The sequence below is a fragment of the Tachypleus tridentatus genome, chromosome 10 (assembly GCF_004210375.1).
Source record: "Tachypleus tridentatus isolate NWPU-2018 chromosome 10, ASM421037v1, whole genome shotgun sequence".
NCBI classification, from domain to species: domain Eukaryota; kingdom Metazoa; phylum Arthropoda; class Merostomata; order Xiphosura; family Limulidae; genus Tachypleus; species Tachypleus tridentatus.
In genome coordinates this window covers 130,736,157-130,762,123 of record NC_134834.1, presented here as the reverse complement: position 1 = coordinate 130,762,123, position 25,967 = coordinate 130,736,157, and the positions used below count along the sequence as shown (strand labels likewise).

The 25,967-nt window shown below is 31.5% G+C and overlaps 1 long non-coding RNA gene across 3 annotated transcripts; it reads right to left on the bottom strand.

Moving 5' to 3' along the window:
- Nucleotides 1-637: 637 nt before the first annotated feature.
- On the bottom strand, nucleotides 638-23,763 carry LOC143230315 (uncharacterized). 3 transcript variants are annotated; one of them, XR_013016386.1, is made up of 6 exons: nucleotides 23,135-23,763; nucleotides 12,037-12,087; nucleotides 7,773-8,022; nucleotides 3,189-3,235; nucleotides 1,958-1,999; nucleotides 638-978 (listed from the first exon to the last, which is right to left on the bottom strand). It is a non-coding gene; the product is annotated as an uncharacterized LOC143230315 (long non-coding RNA). The 3 variants fall into 3 exon arrangements; XR_013016387.1 differs by having other exon boundaries at nucleotides 23,607-23,758; XR_013016388.1 differs by lacking the exon at nucleotides 23,135-23,763 and adding an exon at nucleotides 12,908-16,166.
- Nucleotides 23,764-25,967: the final 2,204 nt, after the last annotated feature.

Below are 25,967 nucleotides of genomic sequence, written 5' to 3'. Positions count from 1 at the left end.
GCTTGTTAAATAAAATTTTATTAACTCTAGATGAATCCTATACTTGAAAACTTAAAGTTATACTGTTTAGAGAAAACAGTATGATATCTAAATCATTAATGCATTATGATACATAATAAATCTTTATAAATTTGAAAGTAACTTTAAAACCAGTCCCATAAGAATATGTAGCACACAGTTTTAAATTAATCAATTACCTAGTATTATCATGCTGATGTTTGACCACTTCCCTTATAAACATGCAGCCAAAATATAGTAATAGTTTTCTCAGGTAAAAGGAATGACTTCCTGCTATTAAAAAAAAATATATTGCAAAAGAAATATAGGCAACAAAACCTGGTTTCAGAAAAGACTGATTAATGGCAAAACTTCAGCCTGTCTTGTATGGGTACAGAATACAAGTGTAGTTCCAAAAATGATTTGTACACATTAAGAAGCTTAAATATTTATTCATTCATAGTGCATTCCAAATGTATCACTTTGCTGTCATGATCAGATAATCAATGGGGTAATCCAAAAATAATATTCACAACCTCGCACCATTAGTTATTTCCTAACTTACTAAGTTCTGTTTGTTCCTTGCTTGCACTAAGTAATTTATCATGGGATTCTGGAATAAGAGGAAAATGAAACAATACATGAGAAGATGTAAAAATATATATATCAGAAATGCTTTTGGTCTAGACACATCTTTGACAATAAATTTACAAAGTTGTAAACCATGGGAAAGTGAATACCTAAATTATATTGGTAAAGCAAGATATGTAATTATCTTCAGTATCAAAGAAAATACGTTCTATTATCTTACCCAATGATGCAAACCAGTTATTGCTAAATGTAGGTAAGCAAATTGTGAAAGACTGCAGAGAAATAAAACAAACACATTTACTAACAAGTTAAAAATATATTCCCAAAAAGTCAAAACTCCTGCTGATTTCTCTTCTGTGAACGTTGTTTACAGTTCCATCACGTGCTTCACTATAAAATGAAACAATATTATTTTTATAGCTTAAGGCCATGAACATAGGTACACTTAGAATAATGTCAGAAAAAATATCTTTTAACCTTATACATTTGTCTTTGAATGAAGATTTATGAACTCATTATGGTAAGCTACAAAAATTATTTTTAAAAAATTCTATCAGTGACAGTTTAAATAATATTTTGTGGTATTTTATGTTTTAGCTTGACACACTATCTTGTATACATATACTGAAAAATATTTTTTTTACAATTGGAGTGCTACTTATCTAACATTGTTAATGTATAGCTAATATCCACCGACACATTGAATTTTATGTATCCACATCTTCATCTATACTAAATATTTTTCTCTAAAAAAAAACTGTCAAATCCTTATCATCAACACTTTTGCTTGGTATCATTTTTCACAACTGAATTCCAAGATTAATTTTCAGTGACCCTACCCCTCATACCAAATGTTACCCAATTTCCAGGTGTTAAAAATAATCTTTGTACCAAACTGTTAAACATTTATTATACAATTTCACCTAACTTGTTCATGCACTTAAGTTACCACTGAAACAATATTAAGTTTATAGCTTAAGGCCATGAACATGCAGGTAAACTTAGAATAATGTCAGAAATATTTTTTTTAACATTATACATTTGACTTTGAATAAACATTTACTAATTTATTATGGTAAGCAACAAAAATTATTTTGAAAAATTCTATCAGTGACATTTTAAATAATATTTTGCAATGTTTCATGTTTGGATATTATAATTCTGCCATCTAGCTACAAGAAGGCAATTAACACAGACTTCTAAATTCATAATGAATAAACAAAATATACATGATTTCATATACCATTAAATGCTGTATTCCAAATTATAAACTTAATTTTTAACTAAAATAAAAACTATGATCATTCTCAATGCTTATATACAGAAATCTACATTATAGAACAAAATATAATTCTCTGATCAGTTTTACTTTAAACAATCCTCCGATAGACTTGGTTTTCTTTTTTAAACCCTAGGAAAAGAAACAAAAATTTATACTAAAATAAATGTAACAATGCAAGACTAAAAGCTACTATATAGTAATTATGACTGCACATATTTATTATGCACCATGAACAAATAATTTCAATCTTTCTGAAACTTTATTAAAAAGCATTCATCTTTAAAACTGCTAACACATTAATTCATGAGATATGTGTATACCATGTATGTATGAAAAAGATACTGGAAACCAAACTTGATATCTTTTTCTAAATTTCATTTTCGTTGAGCTAGACAGAAAATGACCATTTAAAATCATGAAACAACCTCTCTGCTTTTCATATAATATCTTATTAAAAACAGTTCTTAATATAACAAACTTTTGAGCTCATTACAATCAAATCAGTTTTAACGTTAGATTACTACATCTTTTTAAGTGACTAAGAATGTTCCTTCCTAATAGAAAATCAGGGTATGAAATCATGTCATTGTGTTCAGTCTAGCTGCAACAGGACAATAAAGCGTTCTGAATCTTGTAAAGTAAATGCTGTGATACAATATAATGAACCATTTCTATTTGAATTTATTGTTTCTATTAGTCAAATATTCACTCAAAATAACCATGCAGCTGGTTCTATCTAGTAGTAAGCAAATTTTAATTATCATTAAACAATGCTATTTAAGTGTATACATCTGCTTAATTATTATATACTTTAATACATCAAATATATGAAACTCCTAACATAAAAATTCCAAAATCAATTTAAATTTATGTACAAAAGGTAAAAACTTAAAGCTTCATACAACACCATGATATTACAAAGAAAAAATAAAACACATAACAAAGAACACGTAGAAGAATGTTCTCCAGCATATACAAAAACATTACATAAATGTACATATGTAAAATAGCATAAACTACTCCACAACAGATTAATATACTTTAAAATCATATGAATTTCTAGTATAGTACTGTAGTCCTGTGAAACACGATTTTGGTACATACAGAGTATCAGTGAAATACTTTTTTCTACTGCATTAGATATATTTATAAAAACAAGTCTAGAAATATAATTAGGTTTAAAATAGCCCATTCCATGAAAATATCACTATCTCAAAATGCCATTCAACAATAAACACACCATTACTATTAATGTTTTGCTATTTTACACTTTAACATGTAGCTTAAAATAAACTTGAAAGCACCAATGAAATCTTACCATATTTCTCGTGTATCTCATCTAACATTGACTGCTGTTTCTTTCTCCTGTATAAATATATATACACATACATGTAAAATCAAACACCTCAAGCAAACAAAATCCTAAAATGGCAATGAATTTATTGTAACATAAAGCAAAACTTTCCACATTTTGAAACATTTCATCAAACAACTGTGAGAAAATATACACACACAACTGTAACTACAAATCCATAATTAAGATCTAAATCATTCTCAGACAAAAATAAAAACCCTTTAACTTGATTGTTTCCTTTATAATGAATAAACACTAAGTAAACTTAATCATGTCCATAAAATCTTAAAGTTTATGAGCTGACATGCCTTTTTGAGTATGAATTACATCCCAGGGACCAACCTCATATCCATTTTGTGCTTGTTATAGTTCTCATTTTATAACCTCTAATGAAGAATGCTTATCTTCACAAACTTTTGCAGATTATCAGTAAACATTACAAAGCTTTTGTACATAGAATGCAAAATATTTTAAGATTTTTTTTAAATAATTATTTGCTTGTACATTTTTTTCAAGTGTTGACTATCCAACATGCAAAATGATTTTGGTTTTAAGAATTAAAATACTTTTATGTATCAGAAACTTGTTAAATTTCACACATAAAATCTTTATAACCTTCTAATAATCTCCAAATAATTATCAAACTTTTTCAGAAAAAACTGTATCTGTTATATTCATTGTACAACTAAGGTTTGGATGATTTTACCAACCTCATAACCACTATAACAAATTAGGACATAGATATAAGTTACTCTTTTTTCATTCTAGAATGACTACAAATAATAGCAGAAAGCTGAAAACCACAAATATTTAATCTAAGTAGCTTAGATCTCATAAAATTATATATATACATATAACTAATACTTTTTATTTTATTGCCTTTAAGCTGCATCTGACTAACATTACAGAAATTGCAATGATGCAGTGCATGTATACTTATACATGTTACCATATTACCATATCCGAATGAATAAAACTAGCATTTGCAGAATGAACTGTCTTGGCTTTGTTTACTGAAGTGGTATTTTGTAAAATACACTCACATTTCAGTTATAATACATTATATACGTATGTATATACACTGTTACTGTTTACAAATAACTTCTTAAATTTCAGTTATTTTTTAAAACATAGAACAGTAAACAAAGAAATATAGAAAACAATGATTTCTTCCACTTACAAACATTGTACTTGTCTGCTGTTTGTTATAATTTGCTAAGCCTTGTCAAATTTTACAAGGATACAAAATGACTTTTTTTACTTTTTATATAATGCATTTCAGAATGACAAAAAATATCATAAATTATTATATCAATACCATAAAATTCCACCACAATTTATCAACCTTAGTAAATAAGCTGTATTTGTGTTGAAAATAAATATGATATTCCAAGCTCCATCACCTCTTACCTCTCCACTTTGATTCTATCATGAAAAGAAGTTTTTCCATGTAAACTCTTCACAAAGGCTAAGAAAACCATGTGGATAACATTCTGAGCTTTCAATTGGTTATACACATGCCATACAGTAGACGTACATAAGCAAGTATTTTAAAAAAATGTAAGATGTTGACAGAGTGGGGTCACCTTGTTTGATTCACTAAATATGATAATATCTCAAAAAAGCAGAAAAGACAAGAGGTTCATATTTTATATTTTTTCTTGCAAATTTCTAATTCATAATAACTGTAGATTTTGTGTTTGGACAAAACAAATGTAATTGAAACCAATGTTGCATTTGAGATTCAACATGACACACAAAAATTGATATTTAGGAATTTTAGTTTTTGATATTTACTTTTAAATTAAAAATTATTAATATATAATACTAAAATTTAATATCAAACTTACTTACATAAATTCATAAAACATTAGTTCAATAAAATTTTGAATTAAGTCTACAAATGCAATGACATGTCCCTTGACCTCTAACCATGTAAAAAAAATTATAATAAGGTTAAGGGACAAAAACAATCAAAGGATATAGAGAAAAGGTAAAGTAAGGAACAAAACTGAGTAATCAAACTCACATCATCCTCAACAGGTAAAGAGGAAACTAGTGTAAAACAAAGAAAGACAATTAAAGTTGTCAACTTTGACAATGGGTTCAGAAAGAGGAGAACAAACTTCAGACACAGGACAGAGAGATGAGGCAAAGAACTCATGACATGATGAACTATGGCAGTAATGTTATCCACAGTCAGAGTTTCTAGTGGCCATAGAAAAATGCAGTGTTAGCAAAATTTGCCAGAACCACTTGAGAATTCTTGATTGCTAGCATTCTCCAGATGATAAAAACATTTCTTTAATTATCTAATAGTAACACAGATATAAAATGAAGTAAAATGCACAAGCAGAGATCACATTATAACACATCTTAGGTGGGAGATAATTCAATGATAGTGGCATGCTCAAAACCTCAAGGTAGACCATACAAGAAGTAGCTACTGTGTTAAGATACATAAATATATCATTTTGGAAGTAACAAGAAATATAACATGATACATTCTTATTTCTTGTATCATTATCATTTTTTAAAGATATAACTTAAAAGAAGCAAGAAATAATTAGACTGAGAAAGATTTTCACAATGTCAACAAGTAGTTGCTTGCCAAACTAAGTTTCTGCAGTTAGTAAATGTTGCAAATTTCATTACTCACTCCATTTGTTGATACGGGTGTAATACAGGTGTAATCTTTTAGTTTATAAACACAAATTTTTAAAAGTACAACATATTCTTAAGTTGGATGTAACAGATTTACCATTATACATTTAATACTTACACTTGTTTAAGTGTAGTTTTTTATTTTACTTTATTATTGTTGACTGTGTATTACACAAGTCCCACTTGTTCTCTAAATTTGTAGAAGATTCTTGAGAGTAGGAATCAACAATATCTGTTTTATGAAAATGCAAACTTATTTTCGAACATTGTTAAAACTTTAAGAAGCTTGCACGATTTGTTTAAAAAAAGCTAATTGAGAGACAGTAATAGAAAAATATTATTATTCAACTACAGTCAGTGTGCTATAGGCCTCAGAAGTTATTATTGTAATTAAAGCCTATTAATTGAAAAACTACAGGAGTGGACCAGGAACATTTGTGGATTTCTGTGGAATGGAAAGCGAGTAATAAAGTGTAGATGAAAAGTGCTATATTCAAGGAATTTTTTAACAAATTAAACAAAAGAATGGAACAAGAAAATAAGAATATTCTACTTTTCCTAGATAATGCAACTTGTCACCCAAAGGTTCAACTTTCATATGTTCATTTAGTCTTTCTACTTCCATGTACAACATCAGTTCTACAACCACTAGATAATGGAATTATACAGTGTATAAAATTGATGCTTCAGTATATTATAGCAAACATGGATGACTGTAAGACAGCATCTAAAATGACTATGAAAATTGACATGTTAGATGCAATTCCATTTTTAAGTCTTTCAATCAAATACATAAAAGATGAATGTGTAATAAAGTGCTTTCAAAACTGTGAATTTATTCTTGATAATTGCAGAGACTGTGAAGAAATTGTTTGTTATGACAATTCTAGTGAAATACAAACTCTGATTGAGAAGATTGCTGCAGATGATTCTGTGAATGCGGAAAGTTTTGTGAACGTTGACAAGAATGTTTTAACAGAAACTGACTTAAAATCTATAATAGAATTGCAAGACGGTAACAGTGTGAGAGATTAAAAAAATGAACAAAATAAAAAAGATAGTGAGAAAATAGAAATTCCTACTTCATCGCAAGTGTTAAGTTATATTAAAGCTATAAAATTGTAGGCAAAAATGAAGGGGGAAAATGAACTCATGAAAAGGCCATAGAATTGGTGTTCTCTTTTAACTGCACGAGAAAGTCCATTAAAAAAAAAAAAAGCTGAAATTAGACACTTTCTTCCAATAAATGTGATTAAGATTTTGTGTACTTATGTATATTTTGAATGTCTATTTTTGTTCTTATTCTAATAAATATAGCATAAACAGTGTAATAACTTTCTTCACAAATGTCTTTCTTTCCTTGAGAGAAGCAAGTATAATGTTCCGCTCAAAAATTATATATAATTAAGAAAATGCACATTCACTATGTCTAAGCCAGAAAACCTACTTAAGCCGGAAATTTTACTCAGTCCTGTGCAATTCCGCCTTAAACAGGTTTTACTGTATATATATTTGTGTTAGCAAACATCATAAATTTGATCCATATTAACATTTAATTAATTTCTAAATTCAAATTTCTGGTTATTTGAAATAGTAATACATAACATAAAAATTGGAGATTCATCTTAAATAAATTTTATACATAACAGGGGCCAGTTGCTTTGCAAATCCCAAAATTCAACTTGCCACATTCTCACAAAGTAAGAACTTACTCAGTTGCCTGACAGTTGGGAAACACTCCCAGTTTGTGCATTTTTAAGATTAATTCTAACATTGTAGGCTTGGTGCACCATATTAAAGATTTCTACATATCTGACAATGAGAGGGTTATTGATGAATGTTAACATTTTCCAAAATTGAAAATGTATTTCTAATAACACTTACTTCATCTCACACTTATGGCTATTACTCAAATGCCATGGTTTCTTCCTTTACCCATCTAAATTGGTCTGATTTTTTTCTCACTTTCTCTGGTCTTTTATAACTCACTTAATTATCGTTGGTGAAATTTATCTTATGACACTCTCCACCTATGTCAATGCAACCTCTGTCCTGGTATTGCATATAAGCACCTCATTCAGATAATGTTATTTTGTGAGACTGACTCCATCCCAGTATCCAAGATTGGCTCGTACTGGAAAAGAAGGCAAGAATTATTGGAAACATATATTCCATTTAGAAAAAATGTTAACTTCTGAAACACACTTACATCCCCTTCCCACTTATAGGTATAACCCTACACTGAAAAGGTAGAGTGGCCAGTAAGGGTATTATTTGTCCAGAAAGCATCTGCACAGATCGTAGTTGAGTCAATAGTACATTGGCACCCAAGAGGAGAAACTGCACTACATCCAGAACAGGTATGCTTTTCACCCAAACTTAGTTATTCTACTTTCATTTACTTACTTTATTTTATTTTACTACCCTTCATTTTAGGTGAGGGTATGGTGCATATAATCATCCTTCCCTACCATTTGGTCTGTTGAATTGTTTTATTGCATCACAGGCCTACAAATTGTGTGTTTGTTCTTGTGATTCTCGTGTTCTTACCAATCAAATACATAATTAGGCCTAGATGTAAGCTTTTTCAGTTGCCGAAATGTACATCTTTAATATAGGCGTGCTTCTAAGCTTTTTGATCTAAGCGATAGTTTAAGTATCAGTGAGTAGGCCTAAGTATACATGCAAGAATCATGGCAACAAGATTACTCTGTGACTGCATGTTTACAGCTTTCAGGTTCATGTAATCAGAGATTACCAATTTGCAAATTGAACAGTCCACACAAGTGGTTGTAAAAATCATCCCCCCCATCGCGTGTAAAAAATCTACGCCCCTGGTTATGGACCACCCTCAAACAGCCATTAATGAGGAAGAATTGAAAGCCTTGGTTGAATCATGAGAGAACTTGCCAACAAACTTAATATTCATTATTCAACAGTTTCCCAACATCTTAAAGCAACAGGTAAAGTGCAAAAGCTTGATAAATGGATGCCTCACAATCAAACAAGACAAGTTGAAATCTGTTTGTCACTTCTTGCTCACAACAAAAATGACATGTTTCTCCATAGAATTGTCACCTGTGAGAAAAAGTAGATTCTTTACAACAGTTGAAAACAATCTGGACAATAGCTTGACAATGAAGAAATACCAAAAAAAATGCCAAAATGAGCTCTTCACCCTAAGAGCTTATGGTCAGTATTTAGCGATCATCAGCAGGTTTGATGCATTATTCAGTTTAAACACAAAAGAAACAATAACAGCAGAGAAATATTGTTATAAACTTGAAATTATACATCAAAAGTTGTCATTAAAATCCAGCAATAGTCAATCACAGTTGATCCATACTACTTCATGACAATACCTCATGTCTCATGCATTACTGTTCACTGTGAAACTTTACCACATCCACCATATTCACCAGATTATTACTTTTTTAAACATTGGACATTTTTAAAGAAAAAACATTCACAAATCAAAGACCAATTAAAAGTGCCTTCAAATACTTCATTGCCTCAAAGGATGTCCAATTCTTTAACGATGACATTTATAAACATACAACTCACTTACAAAAGTGTACATAGTCTACATAAACTTATTTTTATTAAATAAATTTAAAAAAATATATATTTGTTTCACATTTTTCCTTTTATATCTGACATTTCATATGCAACAGCTTGATAGTAAAATCACAACTTCACTCTGTTGATATCACTAATACAAGCAAAAGTCAAACCTGAAGCACACATCCAAAAGCAATCCCCAATTAAAAAAGAAAAAAAGAGTCCAATATATTTGTACTCTATAAATTTTAAATTACTGTATTTATTCTAATTCAACAATCACACAATCCATTTTACTTGTCTTTCTGGCCAAAAGTGACATCAACATTATTAAGTATCAATAATTTTTGAATAATTGAATCACAATTTTATATCTTTGACAGTAGCTACTGGTTTGTATGTATGTATGTATGTATGTATGTATGTATGGCAATTCAGTTACAGCATGTACAAGCATATAAATGAATAAATGTGCAGATGTTCAGTGATTCTAAAGGGTACATTTACTGTTAATTTTTTTAATATGACATTCAATCCAGATGTATGATATTTTGCAGAGACCAGCACACTAATGCTCAGTGTTATACTGGCAGGATTGCAATAGTCTACCTAGAATATGTAACTACAAAGTCCATGAAATGACCAACAAGAAATCCTGATTTAAATCCCATATAACACCTCTGAAACCTCCATAAATAAGGTTTCTTTTAATACCTTAATTCATCACAACAGAACCTGGCACTGCCCTAAATATGCAACTGTACTGTATGTGTATCTTCATAATATCATTTTCTAACTGATCAGAAGCTATCAACATTACACTCTACACTCATGTTCTACATTCGTTAAAGGCAATCTAATTTTTCCAAAAAGACACTTTTTCAGAAAATTCAGTCACATCAATAGGTTGTAACTAGTGATGAAACCAAATCATTCATTCTATTCAGGGAATAAATGGTGTTCTTAAAATATACTTCAATTTCAAATTTTGTTTTTAATTATTTCTGCATTTGATTGAAAAACAACTAAGCTATAAATCTTGCCTATTAAAAATTGTGAAGTAAATGTAGCATACAATCCATTTAAATCAAAGTCATCTCTCTTAATTAAACATCCAGTAAAGACACTAAATAAGTAGTTTGCTTTGTTAAATTAGTTGAGAATGATGGATTAAGGCAAGTAATTCTTAGTTTCCCTTTAACAATACCTAAAAGTAAGGAAATAATGAAATAAAAAAAAGAAAAATATATTTACACTTATCTAACTTTTAGTTATTTCATATAGGTAATTAATAACAGTGAAAATAATGTAGAACAAAAAAATGCACATGAAATAGTTTTATATGAGCATCTTCAAATAACTAAATAACGCAAGTAGTTTTTCTGGCAGAGAGACAAAGATAATACTAAAAACCAATTGAAAAGTACAAAAGCTCAGAATGAGACTGTATTGTTAGCTACTTCAAGTTTGATATTAAACTACAAAAAAAACTAAGATGTTTATGTTACTTGAATTTTCAATTATTTTGTGTTTATTCAATACCAAGTAAACTTAAGGGGAAATAGAACAACACTGTGTAAAAAAATTAACCCTAAAACATTACTTTGTGAAGAATACGTTTTGAGTATTAACTACTGAATACTAAAAATTCTCACAAGAGCAAGTTTATTCTTCTCTAGTCCTTTGTAACATCTAAAGTAGTAATGCACCCCTCTTTCTAAACATACATTTTGTTGCCTCCCTCCCATATATCTCATATAACCTATTCATTTATAAACTGCACATATTTCCCCATATCTATTGTTGTTACCATATTACTTAATAATAGTATATTTGCACAGTAGCTTTTAAAATGTATTCCAAATCTGTTCTTCCAGTTATAATTTATATGCTCCTATATTCATACATGTGTGCCCCTGCTGACTCTCTGCTTCCCCACCTACCCCCAACAGCATGTGCACTACAGTTTTTAAGCTTTAAGGCAGTTCTTCACTAATGAAAATGACATACTTTCTTCTCAGCCAGAAAGTTAAAAATTAAATAACACTAGCTTCCATTACCAATATACAGGGTAGCCTGTAAGTCCCTACCCAGGGACTTACGTGCCACCCTGTAGAAGTCATTATTCACATAAAATAATGTTATCTTAAGTTTTATTTAAAACTGATAGAACATCAATGAAATACATTTCTTATTTTTTGAAATTACTTCCACTTGTTTTCAATGAATAAAATATTTAATTTTGCTTAGCAGCAACTAAAAGTTCTACAAGTATCACATATATATTTAGTAATTATAGTTATAAAGCTTACTGAATATAAATAAAGAATTTTTAGTGGCAAAATATTTATTTTAAATTTAGAAATATCACACATTTATAAGTAATCACTAAAAATTCGACCAACAACTAATACTTATTATATATGAAAAAATAACTGATTCACAAATTCCATTTATGAAAACTTAATTCTTTGGCAATAGGTTATTTTGTACTAAAATCAATCACACATATTCATATGTCTACTAAACAAATAAAAACAACAACAAAAATATCATAAGATTAAAAACAAATTCTAAATGCACTCACTTTTGTACTGGCCTGGACATAGGTATGACAAGTCATTATGAATAACACAATCTAAAAAAAAACAAATTAAAAAGTAAATGAAAAACACTTATCTAATGAAGATTAGCATTAAATGCCACATGCATTTCAAAACAAGATTTCAAAACACTTTTAACCAATTAATGTAAAGGGTAATTTTCAGAGATACAAATTTTTTTTCCATATACATATTTTCAAATAGCTATAACACTCACACTGCATTAAGAAATTATGACTTGTTTTATAAAAACTAAGAACTTGTATTAATTATATTTTACATTTGACAACATCTATTTCAATAACTGGCTTTAAATACACATTGTGAGAGCTGATTTTATTATATATATTAGGTTGAGGAATAATTCGTGAACGTTTCTAAATAATTTCATTCAAGCATTACATGCAAGACTATACAATACTTCAATGCATGAACAAAACATTTATTATGATACTTTATTTCATGTAATACTTAGGTATATAGTATGCATTGTTTTAAATGAAATTGCAAGAAATTAAATGCGAAAAGCAGATGGTGTCGAAAATGCTCGATTTTGTCCACTTGACATTCCATTTAATGAGCTGAAAATGAAAACAAAAATTACAGACATATGAAAATCAAACACACCATCTATTAGAGCAAAAAATTATCTACCAAATGACATGAAATATTTTGCGAAAGCATTTCATTTATGAATATATTTTGTTAACTTGAAAAAATGCTCACAAATTATTCTTCAACCCAATACATGAAATAAAGAAAACAAACTCAAATCACCACCTTTTAAATAAACTGAAAAAGAATTCAAGGTTAATATTTTTCTACACTGAAAACATATTTTTGAAAGATACTTACCACTTCTCCCAAAATAGCTCTTCTTAGTTTATACTGCCCTTTATATCTGTACATTTTCACTCACTATTAACATTTATGTTCCCAACTACTTCCACATAGTATAGCTGCATTGTAGCACATAAATAAGCATGCAACAAACCTCTACAAAGAAGAGTGTGACACAATCTCCTAACACAGCTGAATTTTGGCAAAAAAAATTGATTGGAGAAGGAATATACACAGAGAAGGAAAAAAACAGGTGACAAACGTCAGAGAGGTTAAAAAAAAGTATCTATCATTAATATATTTTCAGTGTAGGAAAATACTAACTTCTGATACAATATCTTAATTCTTCTCACAAAATGGCTAGAATTCTACACTGACCAGGTAGAGAGACCAGTATAAAGGTTTCCTACAGTCTTCAATCTCAGAAAACATAAGAAGAGTACTCAAGGAGTCTGCCTTCTCAAAGTATAAAAAAACACTCATGGAAGACAGTATCACATCTGAAATAGATACACTTTCTGCACTTGATAAATGAACTTGCTGTGAAATGAGTAAAAAATAGGCACATCAAAAAAAAAAAATCCCTTGGTGTAAAGTAGACTAAGCTGGAGGTCAACTCCAGTCCAAAACCAGCAGCACCATGATTAAATCAAGTGGCCCACAGTAGGAAAAAGATCCTCTATCATTCATCTAAGAATCAGGAACCAGAAAGGAAGAAGTACCTCCATTCTGAGAACCAAATTCCTGACTTTTGTATATCCAATACCTGTAACACCCAGAAACCTACATCCAGACAATGATAGGAAATGCAATGTGTAGGGTCTACTCTTGTCTAAAATCATGTGGCATTGGGAATGTACATTATAGTCCCCAGTAGGAGAAGGGTTCCAGACCACTCACATGTGAGGGCTTATGCTGTTTACCAGTTCAGCTCCAACCAACACTAGTAATCCACGTAGCAACATCAAGGTGACAGTAGGAAAGAGGGTTACCAGTTAGAGGGATCAACTTCATATTAGAATGTGATGGAAAAATCCAGTCCACACTACATCTGGAAGTGTACATTATATCCATAGTAGAAGATAGTCATCTCACCAATACCCTACTCTCAACTGAGTGGAATTTAGCACAACCAGTAGGAAACCTCCATAGTCCACCACCCCAATGGCTAAGAGTAGGTAAATGGTAAGTCTAAAGAATGTACAGACAGCAAATGGGCTTAGTTGTTGCATTCAACATTACACTCAATACAAAGGAATTTAAGTGGATTTCGGGCTCTGTTATCGTGAGCAAATACATAAGCCGTCAATTTGAGGAAGTTTACACGTTGAATAAAAAACTCACACAGAGACAACTCAATACAAATAAAATAACTTCTTTATTTATATAGTATTGAACAGTTCATCAACACTGAATCTCTAAAGGTTGTCTTGATATAACACTGCTTCTAAATGATTGAATTATTCACTTTGAAGGTCTAGAAGTTTATTAATAAGACCTTTATTATATTCAATAACATTAGTTATCAACTAAGTTAACATGAGAAATCCTTTCTGTCATAATCTGCATAACTGTATTAATAATTATTCTAAAATATCTATAAGTAATTCCACTTTAAGCATTTACAAATCTATTATTGCTTTAATACAATTAATGTTCTTGACTTTTCTATCTTTATACATTATATACTGCTGAACCTTGAATGAAACACTTTTAGACTTGTTCAGAAATAGCACAATTTCAAAGAGTTTGTGCAGCAAACTTTTTGGAGATTTTGAATTACAGCTATCTTTATCTGGAGTCGGAACAATTCTCTGGATTAATGTGAACAGTATGGGAAAGTAATGTTTAACCAGAAAAATGGAATTATATATACACAATTTTTAGCATTTTTTCCAGTTGCTTAAGAATTTTAACAGATCTACTTTTAAAAGTAATTATAAAGCTATTAGTGCAGCCACAGTGAAAGGACTAAAGTTAAGTGCATCCAGATAGGCACCACTAACCAATGAGTAGGGGAAAAAAAAATGTATAAACAGATTACTGTGAAGGTAAGATATGTAAAAAGAAAATGTAATCATTCACAGCCAGTAATAGATATGTGGAAAAGCAAGAGAAGGCAGAAAATATCCAGAAGAAGAAGAAGAAATGGCTAGAAGATGAAGAAAACATGTGATAAAAGTGGGGTAGTCCTCATGTCAGTTTGCACAAACTCCTCCTATGTACAATGAAAGAGAAAGAATAAGATTTCCTATTTGGTGAGGAGATGTGAAAAATGTAATGTGAATATATATTCAATGCAGCATAGACTAAATGAATGAGGTGCTGTAGCCATTTCTTTAGAATAATAGGGAAAATATAATATGGTAATGAGGAATTCCAAAGAATAAATAGATAGGAACATGAACTATGGAAAGAGCCAAAACAGTCAAAACAAAAATAAATCACATGGATGGAACAGATGAATTATTCAAAACAGAATGTGAATATTGAGAAATGGAAAAAAAACAAAATATGAGATGCATCAATGGCATACATATCATATCTCCTACTGCCACAAGCAAAAGTAAGATTTGCAACCTTTGCAAAAGATGATACAAGGAAAAAGAAACTAAAAGGTCAAAGAGAGGAAAGGTACAGGTGCAGAGAACATTATGCAGGTCCAACTAAGTAAATACTGTAAGATAAGGGGAGATGAAAATGGCAAAACAACAACAAAAAAAAAAGCACAGAGGATAATTTAAAAAAATGAAAACATTAGGTGGAGCTGCTCAGTAATGAGCCATGGTCAAATGCTGAAACCCTCTTTTGAACAGCCAATAAAAAGAATCAGGAAAAATGGGGGGATAAAAGAAATAGAATGGAATAAAAAAACAAGACAAAGAGACTAACTATGATTATATGCACCCTTATCACAGAGAGACAAGGAGGAAGGAAAAATCAACTGAATCAGAAAGGAAGAAGATTACATGTAAAGATAATCTGAAACATCTTACAATGGACAAAATGAAACTCACATAAGAAGTCACAACACTGTTAGATGGGAAAGAAGGAGTGAGGTGCAGTAGGTGAAACCATAGCAAAGCTAACTAGTATGCAATTATAAGGGTGGCTTAATGTGAAATGTCCAGAAAGAATGAAAACACGAGGAAGAAAGCATGTAGGATGGTATAGTTACAACAAAAAGTGTTTGTACCCCTGCACTGTGAGTAGTTTTTTCCTCACAACTTAAAAATTATCATGATTAGAATAATGAAAGTATAGTATATTATAAATATTATACTAACACATATCTAAATAGATTTTTATGTAAATTGAATGACATATAAACTGTTTATAAACAAATAACCAAACATAGGAGGGGCATTGGAGGGAAAGTGTTTGTGCATCTACTTTAATTGTCAGTCGTGTAGCCTTTCAGGTGAATTACTTGGTGCAATCTCTCCTCATAGCCCTCCATGATCGTTCGAAAGTACTCAACTGGTATTTTCTTCTATTCTTCTTTACAGAAGGCCTCCAACTCTTGCAAGTTTCTCGGATGACACTGATGAACCGTGGTCTTCAACTCATACCAAATGTTTTCAATTGGGTTGAGATTGGGTAACTGCGATAGCCACTCCAGAACGTTTATATGGTTCCTCTGCAACCAGGATTGCACATATTTCGATGTTTGCTTAGGGTCATTGTCGTGCTGGAAGATCCAATGATGCCCAAGCCGCAAGTTACGAGCATCATCCTTGATATAAGTGCCTAATATATCAACTTACTCTTCTTTTTTCATGATTCTGTTGATGCGGTGAAGGCTGCCTACACCAGAAGAACTGAAGGAACCACATAGCATGATACAGCCAACTCCGTGTTTAACTGTATGGACGGTGTTCTTTGGAAGATTTCATTACCCCTTCTTATGGAAAATATTGTGAGCATCATTGTGGCCGAAAAGCTCGATTTTAGTCTCGTCTGACAAAAGAATACTCTTCCAACAGGTAAATGGTTTATCTACATGCTTTATTGCATACCTCAATCATGCTTCTAAATGAACAGGCTTTGAATATGAAGTTCTACGAGGATGGCATGCTTTGAACCCAGAAGAGCGTAACATGTTCATAACTGTAGAGGTGCTTACTTCAACCCCTGTTTCCCTTACCAGTTTCTGTATATCATTACATGTTAAATGAGGGTTCCTACTAACTTCTCTGAGAAACTTCCTCTTGGTTCTCTCTGGAATTTTGGTGGAGCGTCTGAAACGAGGGAGGTTAGCATTGATTGTGTAAGCTTAAACTTGGCAATTATGCTTTGAACAGTAGATTTTGGCACATTAAGTTGTGTATCAATACCGGAAAGAAACACATGAGACACCCAGTGTCTAGTTCTTGAATGGTATAATGTAGTTTGTTCACCAAACTAAACAAAAGTTTTACATAAATATCAGTTTTTTCACATGTTCTGAACTGTACGAACACTTTCTGCTCCTCCTATTTTTGGTTATTTGTTTATAAACAATTTATTTGTTGTTTAATTTACATAAAAATTTAGGTAAATGTGTGTTAATATAATATTTATAATATACTATACTTCTATTAGCCTACTCATGATACTTTTTAAGTTATGAGCAAAAAACCACTCGGGATGCAGGGGTATGAACACTTTCTGTCGTAACTGTAAATATGTTTATAAACAGTTGGACCAGTCCTGACAGAATGTGTTCCCAGGTAAAACTCAGGGAAAAAGAACAAAGGACCAAAAAAGAAGGAGATGGCTTGTTGAGAAGAGGAGTAGCAAAAACACAGAAAACAAGTGTCCAAATGAAAGCACAACAACTTGAATACCAGAAGAATAGAGAACCAATCTGCAGAAAGAACCTTGGTGGGCCTCTAAAGAAGACTCAGAGCATCCAAAACAGAACAAGCTGTTAGATGTAATTGTATAAAATGGGCCCAGAAAAATAGGTGAAAACAGGGAAAGCCAAATGAAGTGTCCACCTACAAAGTTTAATATATGTATCATTAAGTGATTTCCACAAACCATCTTAAAAATCCAAAAGTTGATGTTCCTTTAAAAGTTCCAAGAAGTTGATATTAAGGGACAATATGTCATGGCAACCACAATCCAAATTCACATGAGAGTCAAGACATCCTTCACCTCACTGAGATTACACCTGAAAACAGAAGGAGACCCAGATGAGAAGAAAACAAATATCCACTGTGAGAATACTTATATAAGCTCACCAGATGAGGTATTTTAGTAAGAAAGAAGAATAGCTGAGAACAAAAGATCCAAAGAATGTGCACTCCATCTTAGATGTCACAAATGAAAATGGCCCATGCAGATATCGGATTCCATGTATGCCCAAGTCTCCAAAACAGAGACCCTTCCACACAGTGGAGGAAGTAAATGATATGGCCTAGGGAATCAATCACTTTATGTCCCTACAGACATATAAAATCATCCATAGGGAAAAAAAACAAAATGAGTGTTAAATGTGACTCCACTGATGTTACAATTTACCAAATTAATCCTCGTTTTCTCAATATACCAGCTAAGTAATTATGTTAAAATCTAAATTCAGCTTATATTGAACACTAAGATACTTATGTGTACATATAGGCTAGTATCCTATCTATTAACAAAAAAAAACAACTAAAATGACAATAACAAAGTACATCATAATAAACTGATTGACTTCCTTCCTTCTAGTAGCAAGTACGTGGAGATTGAGTTTCTTTATCTCCTCTGTATCACTTGACACAACAGTACATAAATATCATTCTCCAGTGCTAAATAAAAAATTAGATCTACATGTATGACAAGACCTTTGACATTCTGTGTGTGAAAACAATTTTCTACACAACTGAGAATAGGTTCAACTGACGTGACTATAATAAAGAACAAAGGTATACAAGATGGGAATTTTGTACATGTTTACTTTAGAACTTATTTTAGACCATTGTCCTGAAACCTCCTGCTGATCGAGAAAGGAAAGAGAAAGAAAGAGAACTAAAGCACACTGGATTGCAGGAAGTGACACACTATTGACACGGAAGACCCTTCATCTGTAGATCAGTAGATCATTGTCCTGAAGCCTCCTGGGGACTGATCCATTTCTCCAACTTTGAAGATGAACATCAGGGAAGAAAAACAAATCTAGATGAGGGGAAGGAATCAACAATGTGGAAAATATGTTCAACCAACAATAACTGAAGAAGGAAGTAGGAATGTTAATATATCTTAGAAAAGCTTTTCTATTCAAAGTAGCTTATGTCTGGTCTTCTCTTGGTTCCAGCTCTAGTTCATTATTTTCTCATAGTATGTGAAAGACCAACTAATCTTCAGTATTTGACTTTCTCTGACTGAGTTGAGCAGAAGCTACTATAAATAGAACAAAGGGATATCTTGATTGGTCAAAAACTGAATCATCCAAATAACTGGAAGAATTATCCCACTTGTAAGTCTTCTGTAGTCAACAGGATGAATTGGCCTAAACTGCTTCAGGATCACTTTCCCTATTGACATACAGGTAATATGACAATTGCTGATGTAAACAAAATAAGGGAAGCATTATGAACATCACTGCAAAGGTTTTAGTTTAGTAGCAAAACATATTTGATGCTATACTGCATCTCATATGAAATATTCTAATACTGTTAAAATTTTTAAATTTAGCCAGTCTTGTTTTCAAAACATGTAAAACAAGACCTTCTGAAGGATGGTTTAAAGACTGAGACCTACAATACCATTTAGCAGAAAACTCTGTCAGACTATTCTAGGGATTACAGATCTCATGATCAAGATAGTTTTAGAGGTGTGTTAGAAAAGATGACAATTTACCTGATGGTGACCATGAGTGGTTGAAACATTGTTATAAAGTTAAAAAAGTATAAAATAAATAATTCGTAAAAGCTATATCCCTGGACCTTTTATTTAAAGTATCCAGTGAATTTCTTTTCCTTACAATAAGGTGTGTAACCTGTAGATATGCAAACAGAAGTTTTAATGACAAACTAAAATTCAGGCAGGTGATTATCCCAAGTTCAGTGCTTCTTATGAAAGTAAGTAGATAACTTCTGCTTATAGTTTTATTTGCTAGTTCTATCGTGTTACTCTGAAGATTATATGAAGTTGTAAAAACAGGAATAATTCCCACGACGTTAGAAGATCCATCCATCAAATGAAATACAAATTGAGGTTTACTGTCTAAAACTTTAGTCTTTGGAATACTGTATCATTAACTATTTTACTCATAATTAATTGAGTGTTGATTTTTCTAAGAGGCTGCAATTCAACTCATTTGCTGATTAATCTGTAATAAACAAATAACTGCTCACACTATTATATTTATGATAAGGTCCCCTAATGTCTACTCCTATTACCTTACCATATTTCATTATTTCTGTGCTTTCCATAAAATCTGCTGACCATTTTTCATTAAACTTTGTAGTCTGGCAAACATGGCATGATGTTGTATGTCTTTTTTCATGCCAGACCAATACTACCTTCTTGATACTGTATCAAATGTTTCCATATTGAAAGGACTAGTAACAAAATGATCACCTAATTCATTTAACAAAGTAATTGTCAGCATTTTTTGGGGAATTCTTCAAAATTTACTACTGCAAACAGCTCCACCAATATAAAACAGAACAGTCTCTACAGCTTCAGATGGATTTTCAGATAATTCTCTAGTTTTTAATTAAGCCTGTATATTTGGTAATAATAACCTATAACCTGTTCATCAATCAACTGCTCTCTACTGCTAATGTAAACAGCAACAAAACATTTAGGTGACAACACATAACATCCAACTCTGAAGTTTCTGCTGGAGGAACAACAACATATCCAGTAACAGACTTTTCTTTCTTTTTTTTTTTATGAACAGTATAAAAGGTCAAACCCTGCAATTTCAAGGACCAATGCATCAGTTGACCAGTCAACCCTGAAGTCTATGGTAACCATTTAAATGGAGCATGGTAAGTGACAAATAGGAATTTTTTCTCAATCAACATAAATTTGGATTTCTTTAAAGCTCAGACTACAATTAAACATTCTGAATTTGTCGTTATGTAAATCCTTTCTGCTGCATTTAGTGTTTAACTTGCATAGACAGAACTCCAAATCCAACACTTGGGGCACCTGTATAAAATAGTGTTCACCTTTTATCAAAAGTTGCAAAACTGAAGACATTATTAATGTCTGCTTTATATTTGTGAATGCATCTTGGCACTGAGAAGCTCAATCCCACAAGACGTGTTTTCTCATTAACTAGTATATCTGATGATATCAAGCAGATATACCTAAAAATCACTTATTACTTACAGTTTTTAGTAGGAAAGTCTTTTACAGTTTTAACCTTACAATCATTGGTACATACCCCATCAAGGGTAAAATTGAAACTTTATACAGGATATTTGTAGTTGAAATAATTTACTCTTATTAATTTTTATAGTTAAATTGGCTTTGTAAAGTTTATAAAAAATTATTTCAAAGTTCTTGAGATGTTGTTCAAATACTAGAAGAAAAAGAATTTTACAAATATATAATTTTGAACACTTGCTCCTTTAAAAACCTTATTTGCAACTTAACAACTCTCTCATATCCTCATTTGTCTAACTCTTAAATCTTGTGACTTTTTATTCTTCTACCAAACCATAAGGTTACACATCACGACTAAATACTAAACATTTGTCTTACAGAATTAACCATGAACTTATTACTCATTCATCACCATCAGGAGAACCTCATGTTGGTGTCTTAACATAAAAATTACTTCTTTCATATTTAATATTTGCTAGGAGAATCATGAGCTAAAATTTAATATCACAAGAAATCATATAACAACATCAAAGCATAACAAGAGACCTTTTGGTTCATTTCAGCTATCCTATCTATTACATTAAACTAAACCTTGAAAAGAATCCTCAAAGCTAGACCTAGTTATCAAGCTTTCCCTAAAATTCTCTTAAATGCATCTACCACAACTGAAACAACCCACTCTATAAGCCAACCACCCACTTAGAAAAATAAAGTAAACTCTTTAAAAATGTTAAAAGATTAGTAAGACAAGATTTTCCTATTAGCTAAACCAACTGACAAAAGCTAAAGTGCACACATAGTAAACAGAGTAATAACTAAAAATAAAATAGAAATTTCTACTTCACACTACTGTATAATTACTTGATATAACATAACCTTTCAACATTGATTACCATTGTGTAAAATGACCTATTAATCCAAATTACAATTAAATCAATTAATAACACAAGTTATTAAATAATTAAACATTGTTATTATAAGTTTTCACTACTTTTTATCACTTCAAGTTTATTCAGCATAGGGTGGCATGTCCTGGTAATTAAGGTGGTACCTCTTGGTTCAAAAATTGTGGGTTCAATTCTAATTTCCATTCACCATGCTAACCATTTCATTGGTGAAAGCTAAAATGCATCAGTTAATAGTACTTGCTAACCAATAATCAACAGTCCCATTTATCAATTAGTGTTTCTCAAACGATGAAACACACAAGCAAAACAAAAAACGCTCCCAACACGTGCTTCCAGCCAAGCCCCCTCCCTTTAGCCAGCATTTCAATTAATTATATAGCCAGCTCTAGCAAAGGTATTACTTTTGTTTCTTTGCTTTACAGCTATAGCAAAACTACTAAGGCTACTGCCACTATCCCTACTCTTTAACTGCCAACTGAAAGGAAGTGCAATTAGTAGAATCCACTACCAACTTTTAAGATTAAAATAGTAGCTTATTCTTAAATCATTGTATCTGAAGATATCTATCATTAAATGAATGGTACTTCGAACTTACAACAAAAAAAAATTGAAAACAGGAAGATTAGTCTCATATGATAAATACTGTTTAGTTGAATGTAACCGATTAATAAGGTCAACGATTAAGGAACTAGAAAATTCCACTAATCACCCAGCTCTGTATACATTAATTATAATGTCATAAATAAACAAGAAAAAAAATTTGTAATAATTAGAAATAATTATATAAATTATACTATTTGTCAATTCATATTTATAAACAATAACACTAACAACACAGAATAACACATTCAACTTAGCCCCACAAGAATATCATTACCAAACATTTAAGCTCAGCTTTTTACAATTTACAATCACATAAACAGAAATTCATATTATTATGTTTTTATTTAAATAAAGTGACATTTAACCATTTCTGCTTTTATTAATTTCATCCAAAAGGTAGTGTCATTTTGTTTCAACTTACTATTTTCTCAGTTGAACTTGAGCTATCTGCCATTTCTGTTGTATTTGACATTTCTTATAACATTAAATTCTAGTGTCGTTATAATGCTATATATGTTATATTCTTATCAATATCAATACGTCACATGAATACACATCATGTTATTTCTACATTCTACTATTCTAATTTCTAGACGTTTGTTTGATGTATCATTTATGCCTAAATAACACACCCTGTGGTGATAACAAAGATTTTAAACCAACAGATATGTTATTAAACAAAGTTGACTTTAGTGACTCAGTGGCAACCACATGCTTTTGACTACTACCAGCACCATATTGTTCAATAGAACAAGTCGACATAATAATTGCTGTCAACGATAAACTTATCGAAAAAGACATCCATTTTCTATAGAATCAGCATTCTGTTTGCATCATCGAACAGCATTTATAAGCCTCCTCAGTTTCAATAAATCACGTAAATTTTAACTTACGAAGTAAACAAATAAAATTCCACTTCGTACTGAATTAATAAATGTATTGCAGTTTAGTTATATATCTCTGAGTTAATAACATTGGTTCAATATCAGAAAAGCACTACAAAATAAAATCCGGTAGGTATTGTTTTCTTCGTTTCGTAACAAAACCAAACTCATACTTCACAGTGAAATATTTTATATATGAATTTTTTTTTTTTCAGAACAAAAATTGCTTGTATTTTCTTACGCTGAATATAATATATTTCAAATAGATTTCTACTACATTATTTTTATATTTTATGAATTACTACTCTAATATATGTTACATAATAATAGTGATACATATTTAACCGCTGCCCTTGCTGTTTTATAACATCACTCATATAACTTTCTACACATTCATCAATGTTCTACAACTTTGAAACTGAAAGGCAACACTCAATAAAAGCATGGGCTTATCGGGCTGAAGTCCAAGGCCTCATACTAATTAGGGGCCTCAATTTATGACTATAAATTTATTGCACTTAGAGGTTCTGTCTCGAAGGAGCCCCTATAACTTCAAAAGCCTAGGGCTGATAAAACCCTTAATCCGACCTTGCTGAAAGGATTCTGCCATATTACACATAACGCGCTCTTCAACCAAACGATAAATCTAGTTATTTATATTTTGAAGACTGTCTTTCAGAATTTATTTAATTTGGGGTAATCCTATAGCACTATGCAAAAGTGTTAAGACAGGAGAATGGTTTGTCGTTCTTTTTATTCTTCCATGGCATTACAAAATGGAGATTTCAACACTATGGTAGACCTCACTGATCCCAGGTGGATAAGGCACTCGACTCGAAATCTGAGAGTCGCGAGTTCGAATCCCCATCACACCAAAAACATGCTCTTCTTTTCAGCCGTGGGAGCGTTATAATTTAACGGTCAATCCCACTATTCGTTGGTAGAAGAGTAGCCCACAAGTTGGTGGTGGGTGGTGACGACTAGCTGCCTTCCCTCTAGTCTTACATCGCAAAATTAGATAGGGTTAGCGCAGATCGCCCTCGTGTAGCTTTGCGCAAAATTCAAAACAAAACCCTGTTGACAATTCAATGAGCCAGAATAAGAATATTTATCGTACTTTAGAATTTCCATATACTTGTACTAAAAGCGTGTCATAAGGGTTCTGCTTGAATGAACATACTGATCAAATTCAAGGTTCGAAATAGTTGTCATGGTACCCTATGCAGTGTTTTAAATATATATATATATATATAGAAAGAAAGAAGCTAAAAAGTATATGCTAGAAGAAATCAATTCAATGGCATTTCACAAATAAACCTTGATATGAACATTGTTTATTACTATATATTAAATGTTGTTATCATGCCATGTCTCAAAAACCATAGAGAATTATCAGTCGAGCAGAGAGTTCGCATAAAAAGCTTTACGTGATGCTAGTTGGACTATCTGACAAATTGATGCAGAATTGATATGCTTCCCAAACACTGTCAAGTACATCCTAGATTTTGAGACTGAGACAGACAGGTTTTAAAATAAGAAAGGAAGAGAAAGAACACTTAAACTCAATTATACTGATGTTGAGTATCTTTGTGTATGCAGTCTTGGAAACAGAAGGAAGACTGCCACTGCTCTCTAGCATCAGATAAAAGAACATGTACCAAAAAAAGTAGTGTTCAAATCTATAGTATCGAGAAGACTAAACAAAAATGAAATATTTGGTTGTGTAGCAATTAAAAAATCTTTACTTCGATCTCCATATATTGTCAGGAAAATGAAACTTGCTAAAAAGTACAAACATTGGACTGTTGATTATTGTAAAAGAGTTTTATGGACAGATAGGTCCAAGTTTGAAATGTTTGATTCAAAACGTAGATTGTACGTCTGGTGGAAGAAAAGGGTTTGTTTGTTGTTTGTTTTTTAAATTTCGCACAAAGCTACTCGAGGGCTATCTGTGCTAGCCGTCCCTAATTTAGCAGTGTAAGACTAGAGGGAAGGCAGCTAGTCATCACTACCCACCGCCAACTCTTGGGCTACTCTTTTACCAACGAATAGTGGGATTGACCGTGACATTCTAACGCCCCCACGGCTGAAAGAGCGAGCATGTTTGGCGCGACCGGGATGCGAACCCGCGACCCTCAGATTACGAGTCGCACGCCTTAACACGCTTGGCCATGCCGAGCCGAAGAAAGGTGAAAGATGCTTATAATAATGCATAGCAATTACCATGAAGCATGGAGGAAACAGTATGATGATTTAGGGGGGTGTTTTCTGCTGAGGCGACAGATGTTTCCAAAATAGATGAAATAATGGATCTGCACAAATACCATTAGATATCGATCCGTCATGGTACACCCAATAGCTTACATATTG